General features: G+C 38.5%; 1 protein-coding gene across 1 annotated transcript in view; it reads left to right on the top strand.

The window, feature by feature from the left end:
- Nucleotides 1–111: 111 nt before the first annotated feature.
- Nucleotides 112–21199, top strand: part of KCNJ14 (potassium inwardly rectifying channel subfamily J member 14) — a 46025-nt gene continuing 24937 nt past the window's right edge. The window contains exon 1 of the mRNA XM_034419423.3: nt 112–367. The gene's annotated coding sequence lies outside the window, so the exon portion shown is untranslated. The remainder of the gene's footprint in view (nt 368–21199) is intronic.

Genomic DNA, 21199 nt, shown 5'->3' with positions numbered 1-21199 from the left:
TCTTTCCAGCTGCCCAAAGCACAATTGGAGAGGGACACTCAAGTTCAGCCAATCCCAAAAGGGCAGGGGAGGGACTAGTGCTTGCCTCATTTTCAACTCATGGTAAATTACAAAGACCCCAGGGATTTGCTGGGATCTACATTCCTAGCCATTGATCTGGGAATAATTAAGTGAGAAAGAGGGAGGAGGAAGAGGAGGAGAAGAAGAAGAAGGGGGGAAAAGAGGAGGGAGAGAAGAAGGACCAGGAGATATCTTCACCTTTCAACATCCAGGAGACAAGAAGGAGGAAAAAAGGAAGCTAACAAGTGAGAAGGAACAAGCTAACATAAAAAAAAAAAAAGATGCAGAGTTGCCCAATTGAAATATGGTAAGTTGTTTCTTTGCGAAGTCATGTCAAGAGCAATGTGTGATGCCACAGAGGTTGATAGCAATTTGCAGAGCACCATTGGACTTAGTGTCCACCTGAATGGGCCAAAGTTGAAAATCTGGATATATTAATAATGTAATAATAAGGTATAAAGCAGTTTGGAGCTAGGAAAGAAACAATGTTAATAGAATGTATAGACAGAATCAATTTTAATAGAGAGATGCTCCAGATAATAGGCTGAAACAATGAGATAGAAGCCAAAAGAAATTTATCTTTATTAGGTGAAACGTAATGAGAAGAGTTGAACAAATAATCAATGTGAGGTACAACCTAAAGAGTTGAATGTATGAAATATGGCAGGATGAGAATAATAAACTATATTTGAGGAATAGGGGTGCTCCTCTCATTGGAGACTTGGAGTGGCTCCAAAGACAAGAAGTTTTAATGTTGCACATTGCTTAATTTTAAGATGTAATTAGTCATTTATTGCTAATAGATTTATAGAGTCTAACTTATTTTTTTTATTGTAAAGCGGTCACCTGTTCAGTTAGAATTATCTGGACTTTTAATATGTCTAATTTTTTTATATTGCTCAATTCTACCTGAATTTATATTTTATTACTATTTTGTGCTTAGTTCTAAATATGATATAAATGTTAATAATGGCATATTTATTAGCTATTGCTGTTCATTGGACTGTCAACCAGATTTTTAGACCGGATTTGGCATTTTTATTCATCTATGGAGTTCTTCCCAAGAGATAAGCAGATGATGTTGTTTGATGGTGTTAAAGATGTCATCATAAAATTAATGTTATTAATGACTATTATTATCTGTATAGTCTGTAAGCATAATAATTAATGATTAATCACTAATATCAATCATTATGTATAAAATAATAATTAATTAATTATAATTAATTTTATAACAATTATTATTAGAATTAGAGTAAATCAGAAAGTATCAAGATCTGAACACTGAAGTTGAAAGATTATGGCATAAACCAGCCGTGATGGTCCTAGTGGTTATTGGCACACTGGGTACCACACCAAAAAATCTTGGATAAGATTATCTGTGCATTTACAAAATCTCCATCGGCCAATTGCAAAAGGTCACATTAATTGGTTCCCCAGTATGCCATACCAATATATTACAACTTTCTAAAATCTTGGGAAGAACTCAGTGGGGATGAAGGCCACCACCAGCTAAAAAATAGGAATTCACATTGTTATGAACAGATAATAATAAAAACATTTAGAGATAGATGTTTCTTGAGTTAATTATGTAACTGGAAAGGGGATAGAGAAATACAATTCAGCAGTGGGGGACAGAGGGAGGGAAGGAGGAGAATAGAGAAAGCAACAGCGAGTTGCATTTCGGAATAATAGAATAACAGAGTTGGAAAGGACCTTGGAGGTCTTCTAGTCCAAAACCTTGCTCAGGCAGGAAACTCTATACCATTTCAGACAAATGGTTGTCCAATCTCTTCTTTAGAACTCCCATTGTTGGAGTACTCGTTTCATTCTGGCTTACAAAGATTAAGAGAAATTTGCACCCACTGCATTGCCATTGACATGTTCCCATCTTAATTTGTTTTCATCTTCTATATTCTTCTGCAGTGAGGTGATATGTTATCTAAAGCCTCAGAAAAATGTTCTTGAAATTGCCCTTGCCTATTATCTGGAGACTTCAGTTATGGTGACATGGTGTACAAGTTGCCAGATAATGTTGCTAATATTATCACTCTTGCTGTTTGTTTATTTATTTATTGGTTCGATTTATATGCCGCCCTTCTCCAGAGACTCAGGGCGGCTTTCAATGCGTTAAGCAATAGCCTTCATACTTTTGTACATACCTGCTTAGTAGGGCTTTCGGCCTCCCCTAAGCGGTGTTCTTTTTTATACAAAGTCAGCTTATTGCCCCCACAATCCGGGTCCTCATTTTACCTATCTCGAAAGGATGGAAGGCTGAGTCAACCTTGAGCCTGGTGAGATTTGAACTTGCAGTAATTGCAGGCAGCTGGTGCTACTTAACAGCATTTTAGTCTGCTTTGCCACCAAGGCTCTTATCTTATGTTATTTAATTTCTTAGCACAAAGTGACTTATTTATTTTTATTGTATGATAAATGCTATCCCATCTTTTTGATGCCTACTCATTACTCATTCTTCTAATGTTGGCATATGTTAGTTCCTGCTGTTAAACACCCCCCAACCCATCTCCAAGAGTTTAATCCTTCTGTATTCAAAGCCATGCACGAATCTTTCCAAATGCTGGATTATCCCTTCTCCATGGTCCTCCAAAGTTTGAGGTGTGACAGATGGCAATTGTCTCTTGTTTCGATATTCAGCTGCGGCATGCTCTCTCTGTGAAATTTCACCTGGCATCGGATTTTTGATGCTAATTGCAGAACTGTTTCATTGCCCAGGCCATTAAGTTAATTAAAAAAATTCTTTCAGGGCTGAGATTTCTCTGGTGCTGCAATTTTCATGCATTGGATGTTAGCCAGACTCTATTTTAAATTGCTAGCAGTCCAAATAAAGAAATATGTTTCATTCAGAAATGCAGTGATAACAAAGATCACCAGCATTTTGTTTTCTAATCTATGGACTACTTTATTCAGACTAATAATCTTGATGTTAGCCACAATCATGAATACAAGTAGAGGATTAGGAGTCCTATAGGCCAGGGATCCTGTTGGAACAAAGCTCGAGGTATTCCTGAAACCAGTGGCCAGACATGTTATTTTTCTGCCCAAGCAGAGGTGCTTAATCTACCATGTGGTTCTCAGATGTCAGATTTGATTATCAGTTGTAACTAACTAGAAAAATGAAGAATTGTTTATTGCCTTTGGAAAGAACCATAACAACCAGGGAGAAGAAAACTCAGAAGATGGACTTGATCTCATGTTAGATTTTGTTGCTGTGAAGAAATTTTTTTACTTCCTCTGGTTTATAGGATTGAATTCCTAGATGACCGGAAGTTGTTGAAAGAATTTGTGGCTCTTTTTATTTACTTAAATCCTTTGGATTTATTTGCAATCATCTAAGCAAAGGACTAGGAAGAATCAATAGATAGATAAAGATGCTGTGTTTGGTCAAGGGAATTAGTAAAATTGAATTGGATGACATTTGCATCCTCCCTGAATAAGAGTTCACAGGAATTACACACAAAATAGAACATTTAGGTTTCTGCTTTGTCAAGCCAATGTTTTAAAACAGCTAAAAGTTACTTGTTTTCAACATAAAACGTATCTCTTCAGTTTAGACTTTCTTGAAGTAGGCTTATAGGTCTCGGCAATATATGTCTTGGCATTTGCTCACATCAGGTTTCAGAGTTTAGGACCAGTAAAAGGCTATTCAGGGTCCAGTTTCCTTAAATATTATTTCCAGGTATTATAAGAAATTTTGGAACAGTTGTTTTTGAATACCAACAGGTCCACTGATCGATCATAGAGATATTGTAGTTTTATTTTCCGCTCTGTCACCACTCAATCTGACTTTCCATCATGTCATTGAAAAGATTAAATCACACTGTGAAACCTCTAGATTTGAAGGTTGAACTCCACTACAGGTAGTCCTCAATTTATGACTGCAATTGAACCCAAAATTTATGTTGCTCTGTGAGAAATTTGTTAAGTGGATTTTGCCCCATTTTATGAGTTTTCTTGTCACATTTCTTAACTGAATCGCTGCAGTTGTTAAATTAATAACATGGTTGTCAAGTGAATCTGGTTTCCTCATTGCTTGTCAGAAGATTGCAAAAAGTGATCACATGACCCCACGATACTGCAGCCGTCAGTGTCAAGGATCCAAATGAAAATCATATGACCATGGGGATGGTGCAGCTGTCATAAGTGTGAAAAATGATCGTGTCACTTTTTCAGTGCGATTGTAATTTCGAACAGTCATTAAATGAACTGTTGTAAGTGGAGGACTACCTATAAATATTTGCTTCTAAATCTAGGAAATGATTTGTCATGGTCTGTCAACTTCCTAAAGACATCTAACTGACCTAGTCACTATGAGAAACACGATCCTGGAATACTTAGAACTTTGATAGGTTCGTGTAGGGCTTCTCATCTTTCAGATAGCATATCTGACTAAGGTCTTTGAAGGAACAAAGCAACATTTGATGGATGGATGGATGGATGGATGGATTTGTATTGACCAGTAAGATGAAGGAACATGATTACAGTTACAGATTACAGATTTCAACTTTGGAAGACCTGAAGGGCTAGGCTGAGGTCATATTATCCCAGAGAAGGACTATCTATGTGGTAGTTAAGAGTGCTCCTTTTTTTTTTTTAGTGTACAGTGATGTCATCTGCTAATGCACCATGGTAATTTAGAATTTGTCTTTGCTCTGGTAAGCTTTTTGGACTGGATTTTGTTATTGATTTATCTACTTGGTAATTTTTGATTTGACACCCTCACAGAGAAAAATAGTTAATCAGGAAAATAATTGTGAGACAATCATGTACTAGTTTTGTTTGTTCAGTCCTATTTCATTGGCTAATCATCTTTTGCTAACGTTCAATGGAATTATTAAAAGCTGCAGAATTAAAAGCAGTGATTCCAAGAATACCAAGCAACACCAAGAACATTTTTAAAATACTACCCATTGAGTTTAGTCTCATTCACTCCCCAGGATTTTAGTCAAAAATATTTTCATTGAATACTTCTAATAACCTTTTTTAATCCCAATCACAAATTTTGCTTCCTGACCCCAAGTTAATTTTTCTGATAATTTACAAATTCTCAAGGGACCTTGTTCCAGAAATGTATGTATGTATCAGAAATATAATAATTTCTCTGACTGGTCAGAAATGTTGTAGATATAAAAATGAATCGATGAGGTTTGAAATAAATGGGATTTATTTCAATACTCAGAGGAGTAGACTGTAGTTTGGATATCATCAAGGCATTACCTGCTCCTATGTTAAAAATGTCCTCCACGCATCCTTGAATCAGTAGAAGACAATCCCAGCATGATCTTTGTTGCCCTTTGGTTGATCCCTGTCCTGCCTCCACTGTCTCTATTCTGGCTTTTGGCCAGCTGGTGATGTCCTCCTGATGCAGCTATGATCGGTTAAGGGAAATGATTGGTTTAACCCTCTGGGCTTGCTGCCCTTCTTCTGAATGTCACCAACCAGCAGGAAAACATCCACTAAGCATGACAAGAATCCTGGAAACAGACCTATTTGAAGTCTGACATCTTCAAGCTTTTACGCCCTTTCTCTCAACAAATGAAGGCTAAACATTGAATGTTGACCAGATTCACAAAATATTGCACAAACATGCACAATCCCATAGACATCCAAAACACACAAATATAGACTTCCTTTCACACTCTGGGCAAGGGATCCATTTGCCCAACCACTAGGAAAACTTGGCCATCATCTAAGGTAGCAGATGCTAGCATGACTGTGTTAGGATAGAAGTGTTAGCCTTCCTAACTAATCCTCTTGAGCTTCATTCTCTGATTGTGTTACCCCATCTCCTATATGCTCCCTGTGGTAGGCTGATGTCCTCCAGTATGTGAGAGGATACTGTCTTTTCACTAGTGTGAAATACTGTAACATTCACCTTCCTGAGGGGTAACAGGGATGCCTTCTTCTTTTTCTCTATCAGTGAGATGATTTGGGCAAGGCCAAATAGAATAGTCCTTACAGCTCAACCTGGGTTTTATGAAGGAGGTGAAACTCAAGATCCTTCCTCATAGCATTCCCCCACATAGGTCTTACTGGACCAAGAATACTATACTGGTATCATTGATGGACTTCGTTGTCATAAAAAGAGATGGTAATCACTGCTTTAGATGACTTTAAAATGGGATTAGATCTTTAGCTATGCTGGCTGGAGAATTCTGTGAGTTGAAATGCACAAGTCTTAAAGTCTCTAAGGTTGGACACCTGTGGATTAGACAAATTCACAGAAATCTGTTAATAGTTGGAGAGCAAACAATCAATAGTGGCCATGAATTTTTTTCAATTTTTTTTTTCAATTTGATTTGCTTTTCTGATGAACAAAGCCAGTTCTCCAAGATAATATTACCAGATGCAAGAAAAATATGACGAGTGGTATAGGCCTTACAGAAGCCACAAGTCCATACAAGGGACTCTTTAGTTATTTGCTCTCACATATCAGACAATGAAATATCACATCAGTCTCTCTTGTGCTTCTCATCATTTTGCATTTTAACAGATTAACAGAGTTGGAAGGGATTTTACAGGTCATCTAGTCCAACCCCCCGCTCAAGCAGGAGACCCTACACAATTTCTGACAAATGGCAGTCCAATCTTTTCTTGAAAGTCTCAAGTGATGAAGCTCCCACAACTTCTGAAGGCAAGCTGTTCCATTGTTTGATTGTTCTCACTGTCAGAAAGTTCCTCCTCATTTCTAGGTTGAATCTCTCCTTGGTCAGTTTCCATCCATTATTCCTTGTCTGGCCTTCAGATGCTTTGGAAAACAGCTTAACCCCCTCCTCTCTGTGGCAGCCCCTCAAGTATTGGAAGATGGCTATTATGTCTCCCCTGGTCCTTCTTTTCACTAGATTAAGTTCATGTAACCGTTTTTCATATATTTTAGTTTCCAGTCCCCCAATCATCCTGGTTGCTCTCCTCTGCACTTTTTCTAGAATCTCAACATCTTTTTTATACTGTGGTGACCCAAACTGGATGCAGTACTCTAGGTGTGGTCTTACTAAGGCTTTATAGAGTAGTATTAGTACCTCACTTGATCTTGATTGATTCCCTCTGTTAATGCAATTTAGGATTAGATAGGGGCTTTTTTAGCTGCCACTGCACACTGGTGGCTCATATTTAACTGATTGTCCACTAAGACTCCAAGATCCCTCTCACAGTCAGTGCTATTAAGCCTGGTTTCCCCCAGTTTATATGTGTGCTTTTGGTTTTTCTTACCTAAGTGTAAGAGTTTACTTTTCTCTACACTGAATTTCATTTTGTTAGATAGGGCCCAGTGTTCAAGTCTGTCAAAATCCATCTGGATCTTGAGCTTATCTTCTATGGTGTTAGCTATTCCTGCCAGCTTAGTATCATCTGCAAATTTGGTGAGTTCCCCTTCTATTCCCTCATCTAAGTCGTTTATGAAGATATTGAAGAGTACTGGGCCTAAGACGGAACCTTGTGGCACCCCACTGCTTACTTCTCTCCATATAGACTTAGACCCATTAAGGACTACTCGTTGAGTACGGTTTGTCAGCCAGTTACGAATCCATCTGGTGGTGAAGTTATCTATCCCACTTTTTTCTAGCTTACGAAGAAGTAGGTTGTGGTCTACTTTGTTGAATGCCTTGCTGAAGTCTATTATGTCCACAGTATTTTGCTGGGCTACTAATTTAGTCACTATGTTGAAAAATGAAATAAGATTGGTTTGGCATGGTCTGTTTTTAACAAACCCATGCTGATTGAAAGGATAATGATGGTAAACACAGCAGTATTACAGGGCAGAGTCTAGTCACCAACTTCATTAGGTGTTTGGTTCACTTTTAGGATAATCAATCTAGGTTGCAAACTGGGGTGCCATGCTTAGGGGACAGCACATCATCCAAGTGTAAATATCACCTCCACATAAGCAGTATTAATTCAATTTTGCTACCTGGATTTGGAACAGTTCAGAACTGAAGAAGCTTCCTCGAGGGCAAGCAAAATGTCTTCAAGAAACAACAAACAGCTGCCTTTTGAAAAAGCACATTTGGGACAACCATGACCTGGATGACTGAGAATCTCCATAGACAAAAAGCAATTTATTTATTTATTTATTTATTTATTACATGTATTTATATGCCGCCATTCTCCCGAAGGACTCAGGGCGGCGAACACAAGTTAAGAAACAAGTACAATAAAATCCCATTTTAAACCAAATAACTAATTAATAGTAAATAATAAAACCCAGAATCAGAGTCAGCCTATTTGTTTGAACAGCCAAGTCTTCAGGTCGCGACGGAAGGAACGGAGATCAGGAGCCATCCAGAGCTCGGTAGGTAATTCATTCCAGAGGGTGGGAGCACCCACAGAGAACGCCCTACCCCTGGGCACAGCAAGATGACATTGGCTCGCCGTCAGAACCCTGAGGAGAGCAGCCCTATGTGAGCGAACAGGATAGTGAGAGGCAGGCAGGAGAAGGTCCTGCAAATATCCCGGACCTAAGTCATGAAGGCCCTTATAGGTGAAAACTAACACCTTGAAGCGGACTTGGAGAACGACTAGTAACCAGTGCAGCTCACGCAGGAGGGGTGTTATATGGGAGTAACGAGGGGCTCCCGTAACAACCCGTGCGGCTGTATTCTGGATCAGCTGGAGTCTCTGGGTGCATCTCAGAGGCAGGCCCATGTAGAGGGAATTGCAGTAATCCAAGTGGGAAGTAACCAGGGCATGAGTGACTGTGTGAAGGTCATCTTGGTCCAGGAAAGGGCGCAACTGGCGCACCAGGTGAACCTGTGCAAAGGCCCCCCTGTTCACGGCCGTTAGATGGTTTTCTAGGGACAGCCGAGCATCCAGGAGGACACCCAAGTTGCGAGCCCTATCAACGGGTGCAAGTTTTTCCCCATCTATCAAAAGTGATGGAGCCTCTGTAACCCGAGATGCTGGCATCCACAGCCACTCAGTCTTAGAGGGATTGAGTTTGAGTCTGTTTCTGCCCATCCAGGCCCGTACCACCTCCAGGCAATGGGACATCATGAAAGGGCATCTCGGGGGTGGCCTGGGGTGGAGATGTATAATTGGGTATCATCAGCATATTGATGATGATATTAATCACCCCAAAGCCATGAATGATCTCACCCAGTGGCTTCATTTAGATGTGAAAGAGTAGGGGGGAGAAAACCAACCCCTGAGGCACCCCACAATTTAGGGCCCTCCCGCCCATACAAACTGAAAGCGACCTGAGAGGTAGGAGGAGAACCACTGTAAAACAGTGCCTCCCACCCCCAACCCCACAAATCGCTGCAGTAGGATACCATGGTCGATGGTATCAAAAGCCGCTGAGAGGTCAAGTAGGACCAGGATGGAGGAACAACCACCATCCCGAGCCGGCCAGAGATCATTCACCAGAGCGACCAATGCCGTTTCCGTGCTGTGTCTGTGTCGGAAGCCCAATTGGTACAGGTCAAGGTATTCTGTTTCCTCCAGGAATTGTGGGAGCTGTTGCATCACTACAGTCTCAACAACCTTCGCAATGAAGCGAAGGTTGGAGACGGGACGATCGTTATTAAGTGAATCTGGATCCAGGAAAGGCTTCTTGAGGAGAGGTCGAACCACTGCCTCCTTCAGAGAGGCGGGGAAGTTCCCCTCTCTCAACGAAGCGTTGACAATTGCCTGGATCCAGTCTCTAGTCACCTCCCTGTCAGCCGAAACCAACCAGGAGGGACAAGGATCCAATAAGCAAGTGGAGGAACTAAGTTTGCCCATAATCCTGTCCACTTCCTTGACAGAAACAGGGTCAAACTCAATCCAGATATTATTCTCAAAACCCACCCTAGTCTCCCGATTGGATTCTGCCCAGTCAGAGTCCAATCCGATCTGGATCTGAGCGATTTTATCATGCAGAAACTGTACAAAATCCTCAGCTCTGCCCTGTAAAGGGTCTTCCCTCGCTCCCTGATTGAGGAGAGAGTGGGTCACACGAAACAGGGCCGCTGGGCGGTTTTCTGCAGATGCAATGAGGGCGGCGAAGTAATCTTGTTTCGCCGCTTCCATCGCCACTAAATAAGACCTAATATGGGTTCTTAACTGTGTTCGGTCAGATTCAGATCGGGAGGACCTCCAACTCTCCTCTAGGTGTCTTTTCCAACGTTTCATTTCCCGGAGCTCCATGGAAAACCAAAATTATGTCTGTAAGTGCAGCTAAAAAAAGCTACGGAAATGGATGCATGAACTCACGAAGAGTTCATCTCAATTCAAGGGAAACTTTATCTTCATTCGAAAAACAGGGCTGACAAATTGATCTCTGCTTGTAAAATATCCTTGATTTGATTTGGGGAAAGCCAGCTTCAACTCTTGATGAAATGCCCCATCAGGAAACCAAACATCTCTTCCAAATGCTAATTCATTTTAATTACTACCAACTGGGAAAGCATTGAACAGTACAAAAATAGATGGGAATTTATAAACATAGTAGGCTTCATTCAACTCAAATGAAAGGAATTCTAATTTGAGAAATAAATGCATTTTCATATGTGCCGGACTACAAATGGTTCAAATGTGCAAATCATGAATTTCAAAGACCGTTAAAAAGAAAAAGAAATCTTAAGCAAGAGAGAGATGGCTGGCCAGATACCTCCTGGCTATCTGCGCTAACCTGCCAATTTTCCAGTCTACGAAGCCTTTCTGCTATTATTATTAAAGATACCCCTATTCTGATATTGTACAGAAGAACCTGTTCACCACTAATCTTGGATTTTGTTCAGCAGCAAGAGACTTTGTGATATTTTTATTCTGATACAAAGTTTCTTTTGTAAGTTATCTTGAATTGTGTTCCTGCCTTTTTCTTTTTTCCTTTTTGTCCCAAAGCTAGAAACAGCCATGCATATCCCCGGGAGAGTCCATCTATTTTACATTTAGCAAGGCTTCAAAAGTAGTGAATGCTGTAATATTTCCTTGATGAAATGGCTATTTGAACCAATGAATGGTTTTTGACCAATGAATGAACTACCTCAAGAAAATGCATAGCCAGTTTTTTGCTATACGGGTCCTTATCAAAAGTGCAGGCATTAGATAAAGGAATGCCTTCTGCCACAGAACAATGGGCTTCTTCATATGCCAATGCATGGAAATATAGGTAGTCCTTGACTTACAACCACAATTCAGCCCTAAATTTCTGTTGCTAAGTGAGACATATATTGAGTTTTGTCCCATTTTACTATTTTTCTTGCCACTGTTGTTAAGTGAATCCCTGTAGTTGTTAAGTTAGTAACACGGTTATTAAATGAATCTAGCTTTCCCATTGATTTCGCTTATCACATGACCCCGGGATACTGCAATGTCATAAATAAGTTGCCAAGAGTCTGAATTTTGATCATGTGATCATGGGGATGCTGCAATGGTCATAAGTGTGAAAAATATTTATAAGTCACTTTTTTCAGTACTGTTGTAACTTCAAACGGTTACTAAATGAACTGTTGTAAGTCAAAGACCTGTATAAGCTGCCTAAAATGTATATTGTAGGAAAAATTTTAAAACCAGTTTGATCTAGTAGTTAAGGCACGAGTCTAGAAACTGGGAGAATGTGAATTCTAGTCCCACTTTAGCCATGAAAACCAACTGGGTAACTCTACATCAGTCATTCTCTCTCAGTTCAACTCAATTCATAGGCTTGTTGTTGTGAGGCAAATAGGAAGAAGAGAGAGTATTTGATACGTTCGACACCTTGAGTTGTTTACAAAAAATAATAATAAAGGTGGACTATAAATAAATGAATAAATGGTGACCACCTAGTAATTTTGGTGGGAGAGATTGATATTAAACATCTTGGTGATATCTCTTATGTACATTTACATTTAACTACATTGTACATTTTCTCTGAGATGAAATACCCAAACATTTTTGACCACAGAGCTTCACAAACTAAATGCAGTTACAAGTGAAAGCAGACCGTCAGCCTGCAATTCCAGGCTCATAAAAGTGTTAGGAGCATGTCAAAAACTACTCCACTCTAATTATAGTTCTGGAATGAGATGGAACAGACAGCCTTTGTACCCTCTTCTGGCTTTGTGTGCGTGTGGCTTTGTTGCAAGTTGCATTAAAGATATAGTGTCTAGGTCTAATCTTCTTCCAGATTCAGTTTTTCCTCAACCAATGCTAAGCCTTAAAATTTAAGTCAGATTCATGCAACTTTTTCTGGGAAAAAATATTCTTTTCCCCCTTTTATTTCTTCTAGATTGGAACTTCCTTTAAGAAAATAATAATAATAATAGTAGCTGAGTCTTAATGTCTCTATTTTGCTTGCTATTTCTTTTTTTAAAAAAACAGTGGAAAATTATAAAATAAAATTTATAAAAATTTAAAATATCCATTGAAGACCTGTATACTGCATGAGTCAAGAAGAGGGTTGTGAAAATATTTACAGACCCCTTGCATCCTGGACATTAACTGTTTCAACTCCTACCCTCAAAACGACGCTATAGAGCGCTGCACACCAGAACAATTAGACACAAGAACAGTTTTTTCCCTAATGCCATCACTCTGCTAAACAGATAATTCCCTCAACACTGTCAAACTAGTTACTAAGTCTGCATTACTATTAATCTTCTCATTGTTGCTATCACCCATCTCCTCTCACTTATGACTATATGACTGTAACCTTGTTGCTGGTATTCTTAAGATTTATATTGACTATTTCCATATGTGATTTGATTGCTTATTTGTTCCCTATGACTATCATTAACTGTTGTAAGTGTTGTACCTTATGATTCTTGACGAATGTATCTTTTCTTTTATGTACTCTGAGGGCGTATGCACCAAGACAAATTCCTTGTGTGTCCAATCACACTTGGCCAATAAAGAATTCTATTCTATTCTATTCTATTCTATTCTATTCTATTCTATTCTATTCTATTCTATTCTATTCTATTCTATTCTATTCTTATGCCACAGAATTTTGGCAATCTCCTATCGAATTCCAATGGAACATTCTTGGAAAGTGGGGGAGGGGAGTGTTGAGGAAAACAAATCCTAAAGGGTGTAGATGGATAGTGGATCACAAATGCCCCACTCTGCTTTAGGTGATGGGAGATCCTTCTTACTCCAGTTTATTTATTTATTTGTTTGTTTCCTGCCTTTATTTTTATAAATACCTCAAGGAAGTCAATATATCTAATATCCCATCCTCATATTTTCTCCACAACAAGAACCCTGTGAGATGGGCAGGGTTGAGAGTGACTGGCCGAAAGGCACCCATCTGGCTTTCATAGTTAAGGGCAAGACTAGAATTCACAATCTCCTGGTGATTCACTCAAAGTCACCTAGCCAGCATTCATGCCTAAGGCGAGTCTAGAATTTGTGTATTTAAATGCTGATATGTGAAAATGAAGGCATTGCAAGTGTCAGGAATATTTTGAACAGCAGAACAGCAGTTCCAGTTTTGAACTCTTCTTCAAAAGGAAGAAAACGTCATTTGGTTGCTTAAATCTATGTAGAGTAAATTAACTTAGCTGCCAAATGAAGTATACAGGTCCTCAACAAAAGTCTGACTGGTAGCCATTGTTTTTTCTGCAGTTCTAATTATCTGTTGAAGTCTGTGTCTGTCTTGTTTGGTTGCAGAGCCAAACCAGACAGTGATAGAGGTGCAGATGACAGACTCAATAGTTCCTCTGTACAACTGTATCAGCAGCTCCTTGGGCAGTTTGAGTTTTCTGAGTTGGCGCAGAAAGAACATTCTTTGTTGTGCTTTTTTGATGATGTTTTTGATGTTAGGTGTCCATTTTAGGTCTTGAGATATGGTAGAACCTAGAAATTTGAAGGTCTCTACTGTTGATACTGTGTTGTTTAGTATTGTAAGAGGTGGTAGTATGGGAGGGTTTCTCCTAAAGTCCACCACCATTTCTATGGTTTTGAGTGTGTTCAGTTCCAGACTGTTCTGGTCGCACCACGAGGCTAGTTGTTCAACCTCCTGTCTGTATCCAGATTCATCATTGTTTCGAATGAGACCGATCACTGTTGTGTCATCTGCGAACTTCAGTAGTTTAACAGAGGGATTGTTTGAGATGCAGTCATTGGTATAGAGAGAGAAGAGAAGTGGAGAGAGCGCACAGCTTTGTGGGGCCCTGTGCTAATTGTACAGGTATCTGATGTGATTCTGCTTAGCTTCACCTGCTGCTTCCTGTCTGTTAGGAAGCTTATGATCCACTTACAAGTGTGTTCAGGTACTGCTAGCTGGTTTAGCTTAGTTAGAAGAATGTCTGGAATGATGGTGTTGAATGCTGGATTAAAATCTACAAGGAGGACCCTTGCGTAGGTCTTTGGAAATTCAAGGTGTTGTACGATGTAGTGCATAGCCATATTAACAGCATGCAAATTGCAGGGGGTCTAACAGTGGATCCATTATGGTTTTCAAGTGGGACAGCACTAGCCTTTCAAAGGTTTTCATGACTACAGGTGTTAGAGCAACTGGTCAGTAGTCATTCAGTTCCTTGATGGAGAGCTTCTTTGGCACTGCGATGATCGTAGAGTGTTTGAAGCAAGAAGGAACATAGCACATATCTAGCGATTTATTGAAGATATGGGTGAACATGGGGGCCAATTGATCAGCACAGACTTTTAAACAAGAAGGAGTTATCTTGTCTGGGTGTGGAGCTTTTCCTGGCTTTTGGCTGTGAAATAGGTCTTGTACTTCCTTTTCTGTGATCACTAGGGGTTGTGAACCCAATGGGATGGGGTCAGTTGTAGGAGGCTTGACTGTTGTTGGTGTGTCTGAGATGGGGATTGTGGAGATAGGTGGTTGTAGTTTCCTTTCAAACCTGCAATTCAGGTCATCTGCAAGTTGTTGATTTCCTTCAGCCTGGGAAGGAGGTTTGCCATAACCGGTGATATTTTTAAGAATTTTCCACATATTTGCTAATTCATTTGTTGAGAACTGATTCTTTAGCTTTTCAGAGTAGCTTCTTTTTGCTTCTCAGGTCTCCCTTGTTAATACATTTCTGGCCTGAGTGTACAGCATTTTATCACCTTTTCTGTAGGCTTTCTCTTTGGAATGATATAGCTGCTTAAGTTTAGCTGTGAACCAAGGTTTGTTGTTACTGTATATTCGCAAGTTCCTGGTCAGTACATATAGGTCTTCACAGAAGCGGACATATGATGTTACAGTATCATGTGATCAAAATTCAGAGGATTGGCAATTGGTTCATATTTATGACGGTTGCAGTGTCCTGGAGTCATGTGATCACTTTTTGAGACCTTCTGACAAGCAAAGTCAATGGGGAAGCCAGATTCACTTAACAACCATGTTGCTAAATTACCAAGTGCAGTGGTTTACTTAACAACTGTGGCATGAAAGGTCGTAAAATGGGGCAAAGCTCACTTAACAAATGTCTCACTTAACAAGAGAAATTTAGGGCTCAATTGTGGTCATACGTCAAGGACTACCATCCTATATAATAGTGCGGGAAATAAGGGAGGTCAGAAGATCGCTCTTGAATAAATGTCATGGATGAGGATGCTTGAAGCATTTTCTTTTCTCCTTATTTCTTAATTAAGCACAGCCTTCTAGGCAGCAGTGAAATGCACTTACCTTCACTACCAATTCAGAAATGTGAGCGCACACACCTCTTCTACACATCCTCTGTGGAAAAATGGGATGTAATGACGTCCCAGAGGGTGGGCGGAGCCTCCCGCTGCCGGCCTTACTGGTTCACGCGAGCTGGATAGATCCAACTGGATTCCACCACTGCTTCTAGGCTGAAATGCAGATTTTCTGCTCCCGTTTCTCTGATCGGAGGCCAATACATACAGCATACAAGAAGTGCTTAGCTGAGCAAGTGGCTCACTGCACATCAGCTCTTTGGCAAGGGCCAGCACACTTGACAAGGATCAGCAGTTGGAAATCTAGGACTGGCACAAGAGCAGAAATCAGAGTTGCCAATTGTCAGTCTCCCAAGGATTCTAAAGAAAACTAATTCCCTCTTAAGAACTTTGGGTGGGTTTTTTTAAAGCTTTTATTATTAAGACAGAAAAAAAAAAAGAAATAGAAAAAAGAAGTGAAAGAGAGTAATATACACACAGAGAGAGAGAGAGAGAGAGAGAGAGAGAGAGAGAGAGAGGTGTGTGTGTGTGTGTGTGTGTGTGTGTGAAGAATTGCCCAAATACAAAGATTAGATGAGAATTTACCAGATACTCAAAGAAAAAAATAATCACTATTATTCTTTCAAGGAAACTTGAACCAAATGAAATTCATGTATATTATTTTAGTGCTTTAAGAGGTAAGATGAAAATCAGAAATTGACAAAAACAGTCATGATCCTCAGAATTATCAGACAAATGAATAAGAATTTGATATACTTGAGCAAGAAATTCTAACTAATCTGAAGCTGTACCTCTATGGCCAATCAACAGAATGTATTTTAAAAACTTATGTCAAAAGAAATTAAAATTCTGTATGTGACAGAAATCTGTGAAATTATAGTCCATATATGGTTTCCAAATTATGTTAAAGTTAGCATCCAACCTATTTTTAGATAAGAAGTTACTTTTCACATGGATTGATACTCCCTAAAGTTAATGTGCCATCTTCTAATGAGGAAAGTGATCAGCAGGAGGTGTAGAATATCCTATAGCTATTATGTAAAAAATCAACTCCCAGTAAGTATATTTAGTAGGCATGCAAGGCCTGGTATAGTTAACTGAAAAATAGGTACCTATCAGGAATGAAAAGTCCAAAATCCAAAAATATTCTATCGGAGGCTACGTCAACCACAAAGATCATGGACTGTGCAGAAGCAGACAAGCTTACCAGACTTTTGCGAGATAGACAAGAATCGGGGTTATATAGGAGTTGGGACAGGTGGTATGCTTGGCTGCAAAAAAAAGAAATCTTAAGAAGAATGTAAAATATTAATCTTAGTGTGAATGTGGGGAAATATTTATAGGAGCATTACATGGCAGTTGAGAATTCTTTCTTCTGGATAATCTTTTCTTTTTTTGATGATTTAGTTTAATGAAGTTTGTACTATCTCTAGGCGAAAATTGATGCTTTAAAACTCTATAGGTATTATATTACTCTCTGCAATGCTATCCATATTGCTATATTTTTTTCTGTAATTTTTAATAATTTTCAATAAAAAAAAATTTAAAAAAAGAATGAAAAGTCAACATTTAAATTTTATTTGTTGCTCTGATGAATCATATTCCACAATTGTTGAGCTTTGTAACATTGCCACCAGATATAAGCAGTGGTAGGATTCAGCCAGTTCGCACCACTTCGGGAGAACCGGTTGTTAACTTTCTGAGCAATTTGGCAAACTGATCGTTGGAAGAAATCATTAGGGCAGAGAACCGGTTGTTAAATTACTTGAATCCCACTACTGGATATAAGAATGATCCAAGTCATGTACGGGTAGTCCTCGACTTATAACGGTTCGTTCTGTGTCCATTTAAAGTTACAACAGCACTGAAAAAAGTGACTTATGACTGTTTTTCACACTTATGATGGTTGCAGCAGCCCCATGGACTCGTGATCAAAATTTGGATATTTGGCAACTGATTCATATTGATGATGATTGTAATGTCCTGAGGTCATGTGATCACCTTTGTGACAAGCAAACTCAATGGGCAAACCAGATTCACTTAATTCAGATTCACCAGATTCAGTTACTAACTTAACAATTGCATTGATTCACTGTGGCAAAAAAAGTCGTAAAATGAGGCAAAACCCACTTCACAAATGTCTCATTTAGCAACATACATTTTGAGCTCAATTGTGGTTGTAAGTCAAGGATTACCTTTACACCAGTTCTGAAAATTTCTAGAATATTTCATACACATTTTGGCAATCAACACTGCAATTATATTCCAATAAAAAATATTATATCAGGTTTTTTGAATGTAATATTTATATTGAGTGTTTTTGTCTTCCAGTGATACTCCTATTGTATATCAGTTGTACTGTTGATTTTTTTCTGCGTCCATTCAAACGTGCAGTCTTTCAGTTATTCGGTTTCTGAATCAAATTTAATCAACAATGTATATAGAAGCCCTAACAGATGTTCTACATTTTGTGTTATACACATTTCAGATTCAGCCAAACCTCTACGTATACCACTTATTTCAAGATAATGAAACCAATTAGTTGTTTCTAACCATTTCAAGAAAAGAATCTAAAATATTTCATATTTGTTTTATTACAGGATAAATTTACACAAAGTATTGTTTCTCCACTGATTAAACTGTGTAGTATGTTCACTTTCATGTAATGAAATATTTATATTGAAGCAAGAGGCAAGATGCTAATTTGTTGAGGGTAAAACTGCCCTCTGTAAAGTGGTGCAACGGACCAGACAGCGAATAGATACGTTGCTTAGCAAAACACACAGATACTCACAGACTCTGAACGTTTAAAGAAAAATAAACAGTCTTTACTTGTAGTATAAAAAACAAACTTGGCTTCTCAAAACAAAGATAACACTTCTTCAAATAATCATGGTTCAACACAAAAACATAGTTTGCTTACAATTCCAGTTCTCTTCAGTAACACAGACACAGTTCCTTTCAGCAGTTCAATCTTCAATAGCAGGAGCAGAAGTGAATGAACTTCCTGCCTTCTTTTATGTCTGCTTAGCACAGCCAATTAGTCATCTTGTAGCAGTCAAAGTTACAGAACATAGTTTTCTATATATTACTTACCCAACCGTAGGATAAGCATCCAACATAATTCCTTTTTATATTTGGTCCATTGTTTATATACGTGATTTGTTTTTGAATGGTTTCTTCTGCCCCTAAACACTTCTATAAGAATCACAATAGAGATAATTATGTAAGTCTTGTGAGAATCTTGCTCCTTCCATAGAAATAAATTAACCATGCTGTGATATTATCTAACTGGTAATCCAGATTTTTGTTTTTTTAAAAAAAAAAACAGTTTAACAATATACAGCATCCTATAATTTGGTACAGATAAACCAATTTTAGTTTCACCCTCAATCATTTGTTAGATTAAATTATTTGCCTTTGCCATCCATTCATCATTTTTTTCTTCATTTCTTTTTACGATTGTTTGGAATTATTTAAAAAAATGATTCTTTTGGAATTATTTGAAGAATTGATTCTGCCAATATTCTTCCCAGCCAAGATAGCTTTTTCTATTTTAAAATATCAGGCTTTATATTTTGCCATGCCTGTGAATAATAATTTTGGAATAAGTCTTCAATGTGGGTTCTATAATCTAATAAAATATTATAAAATTTGAGAAAAAAATGGTGTGAGTGAAAGTTTGTTGGGTTGTGGGTTGGTTTCTGAACGTTTCGATACCAGGCTAGCTAACATCCTCAGCGGAGTTTAGGGGTTGTCAGTGTTCTTTTGTTTATAAGGGCTTCATGTGATTCGTAGCCAGAAGCCCTTTACCTAGCTTGGTAATGAACCATTCAGAAAGCAACCCACAACCTCGAAGAACAAACCTTCACCCTCATCCTACAGATATTCACCATAATTGCTAAGTCTTCAATGTTTCAATTTCTCCAAGCACATGATTGATATAACACAAATATTAAACCTTGTTGTTGTTTCAAATTCTGTTTGTCCCCCATCGATTAGATTCCATATCAACAAGACCAATTGAGGCTTATTCCACTGGTATCCTGATACTACTACATACCGTATACTGTTCTGTAAGTTCCATTGTCAATTCTAAGAAATCCTTCATTGGGTTCAATGTCATCAGCATATTAATTATCTTGATTTGCTGAAATTTCACTCTCTCGCCACATCCTTCTTGTCAGTGGTCCTATTTCTAATCAAAACAGAGAAGGGAAGAATAATCTTATCTTGTCGCTTCCATAATGACACTTTTTTGAGCAAAACCCCATTTTCTTCATTTTGTGTGTGTGTGTGTGTGCGTGCGTTTGTGTGTGGGTGTGGGTGTGTTCATTATAAATACTCTTTTTCCCTGGGAGAAAATTTGAGTTGCAGTTCATCTGCTTCAAGGTCATGAATATGAATATAACATATCAAGTTATCAAAAGCTTTCTTCGGATCAAGAAAAATTATAACCACTTTCTTATTTATTTTTCTGATTAATGTTGTCAGCAGCATTCAAAATATATTTGATATTATCTCTCCTGTGTTAGACAAATCCAGTCAGATCAGGGTCAGGAGATTAGTTAACCTCTTTGCAAGAATAGCCCTAAAAAGCTCCTCGCCTACCTTCAAAATGCCTAGGAGACTCTTGATGCGTTGGGCCTCTCCCCTCTTTATAAATCAAAGAAATGAATGCTTCTTGTCATGAAGAAAGGAATACTTGATTTCATTGTACAGTATCTCATTCATTACCCGACTTAATGTTTTTGTCAGCATTCCTTTGAAATTCTGCCTCTGGAGATTTATTTGGTCTTAACTTCTGCCTTCCTTTCTTTATTTCATCTTCTGTAAAGGTCTTGTTATTCATTTGTTATCTAAAAGACTTATTTGATCGCCCATCTTTAGAAACACAACTCCGGGCACTTCACAGCAGTGATAAAAACAATAAAGTGAAAAATGTGGTGCCTCAACCCTCCTTCTCCCAATATCCAACAACACCATCCCTGGGCTCAATGTTTGAAGTATGACCAAGAGTCATACTAAAGAGAGTGTTTATAGACTAAAGAGTGCAAACTTGTCAGATCTCAGAGGAATCCATGGAAAAAAGCATACAGATAGTCCACTGCTTACAATAATTCATTTAGTGGCTGTTCAAAGTTACAACAGCACTGAAAATAGTGACATGACCATTTTTCACACTTATGGTTGTAGCATCCCCATGGTCATGTGATCAAAATTCAGGTGCTTGGCAATTGGTTCATCATTATGACAGTTGTAGTGTCCTGGGGCCATGGGATCACCTTTTGCAAACTTCTGACAAGCAAAGTTAATAGAGAAGCCAGATTCATTTAACAACTGTATTACTAACTTAATACCTGCAGTGATTCATTTAACAACTCAGGCAAGAAAGCTCATAAGTTGGAGCAAAAACCACTTAACAAATGTCTCACTTGGCAATAGAAATTTTGGGCTCAATTGTGGTTGTAAATCAAGTACTACCTATACTTCCTAGATCCCACTACAAAGCAACAGTAAAAGGGAAGGGACTAAGAGCATGCCCATTTTATCTGACCTGATGAAATACACTCAGGGA

This window comes from Pantherophis guttatus, chromosome 4, assembly GCF_059756535.1.
Source record: "Pantherophis guttatus breed Tessera chromosome 4, ASM5975653v1, whole genome shotgun sequence".
Lineage (NCBI taxonomy): Eukaryota > Metazoa > Chordata > Lepidosauria > Squamata > Colubridae > Pantherophis > Pantherophis guttatus.
The sequence above is the reverse complement of the archived record's forward strand: the minus strand, read 5'-3'. Positions and strand labels throughout refer to the sequence as shown.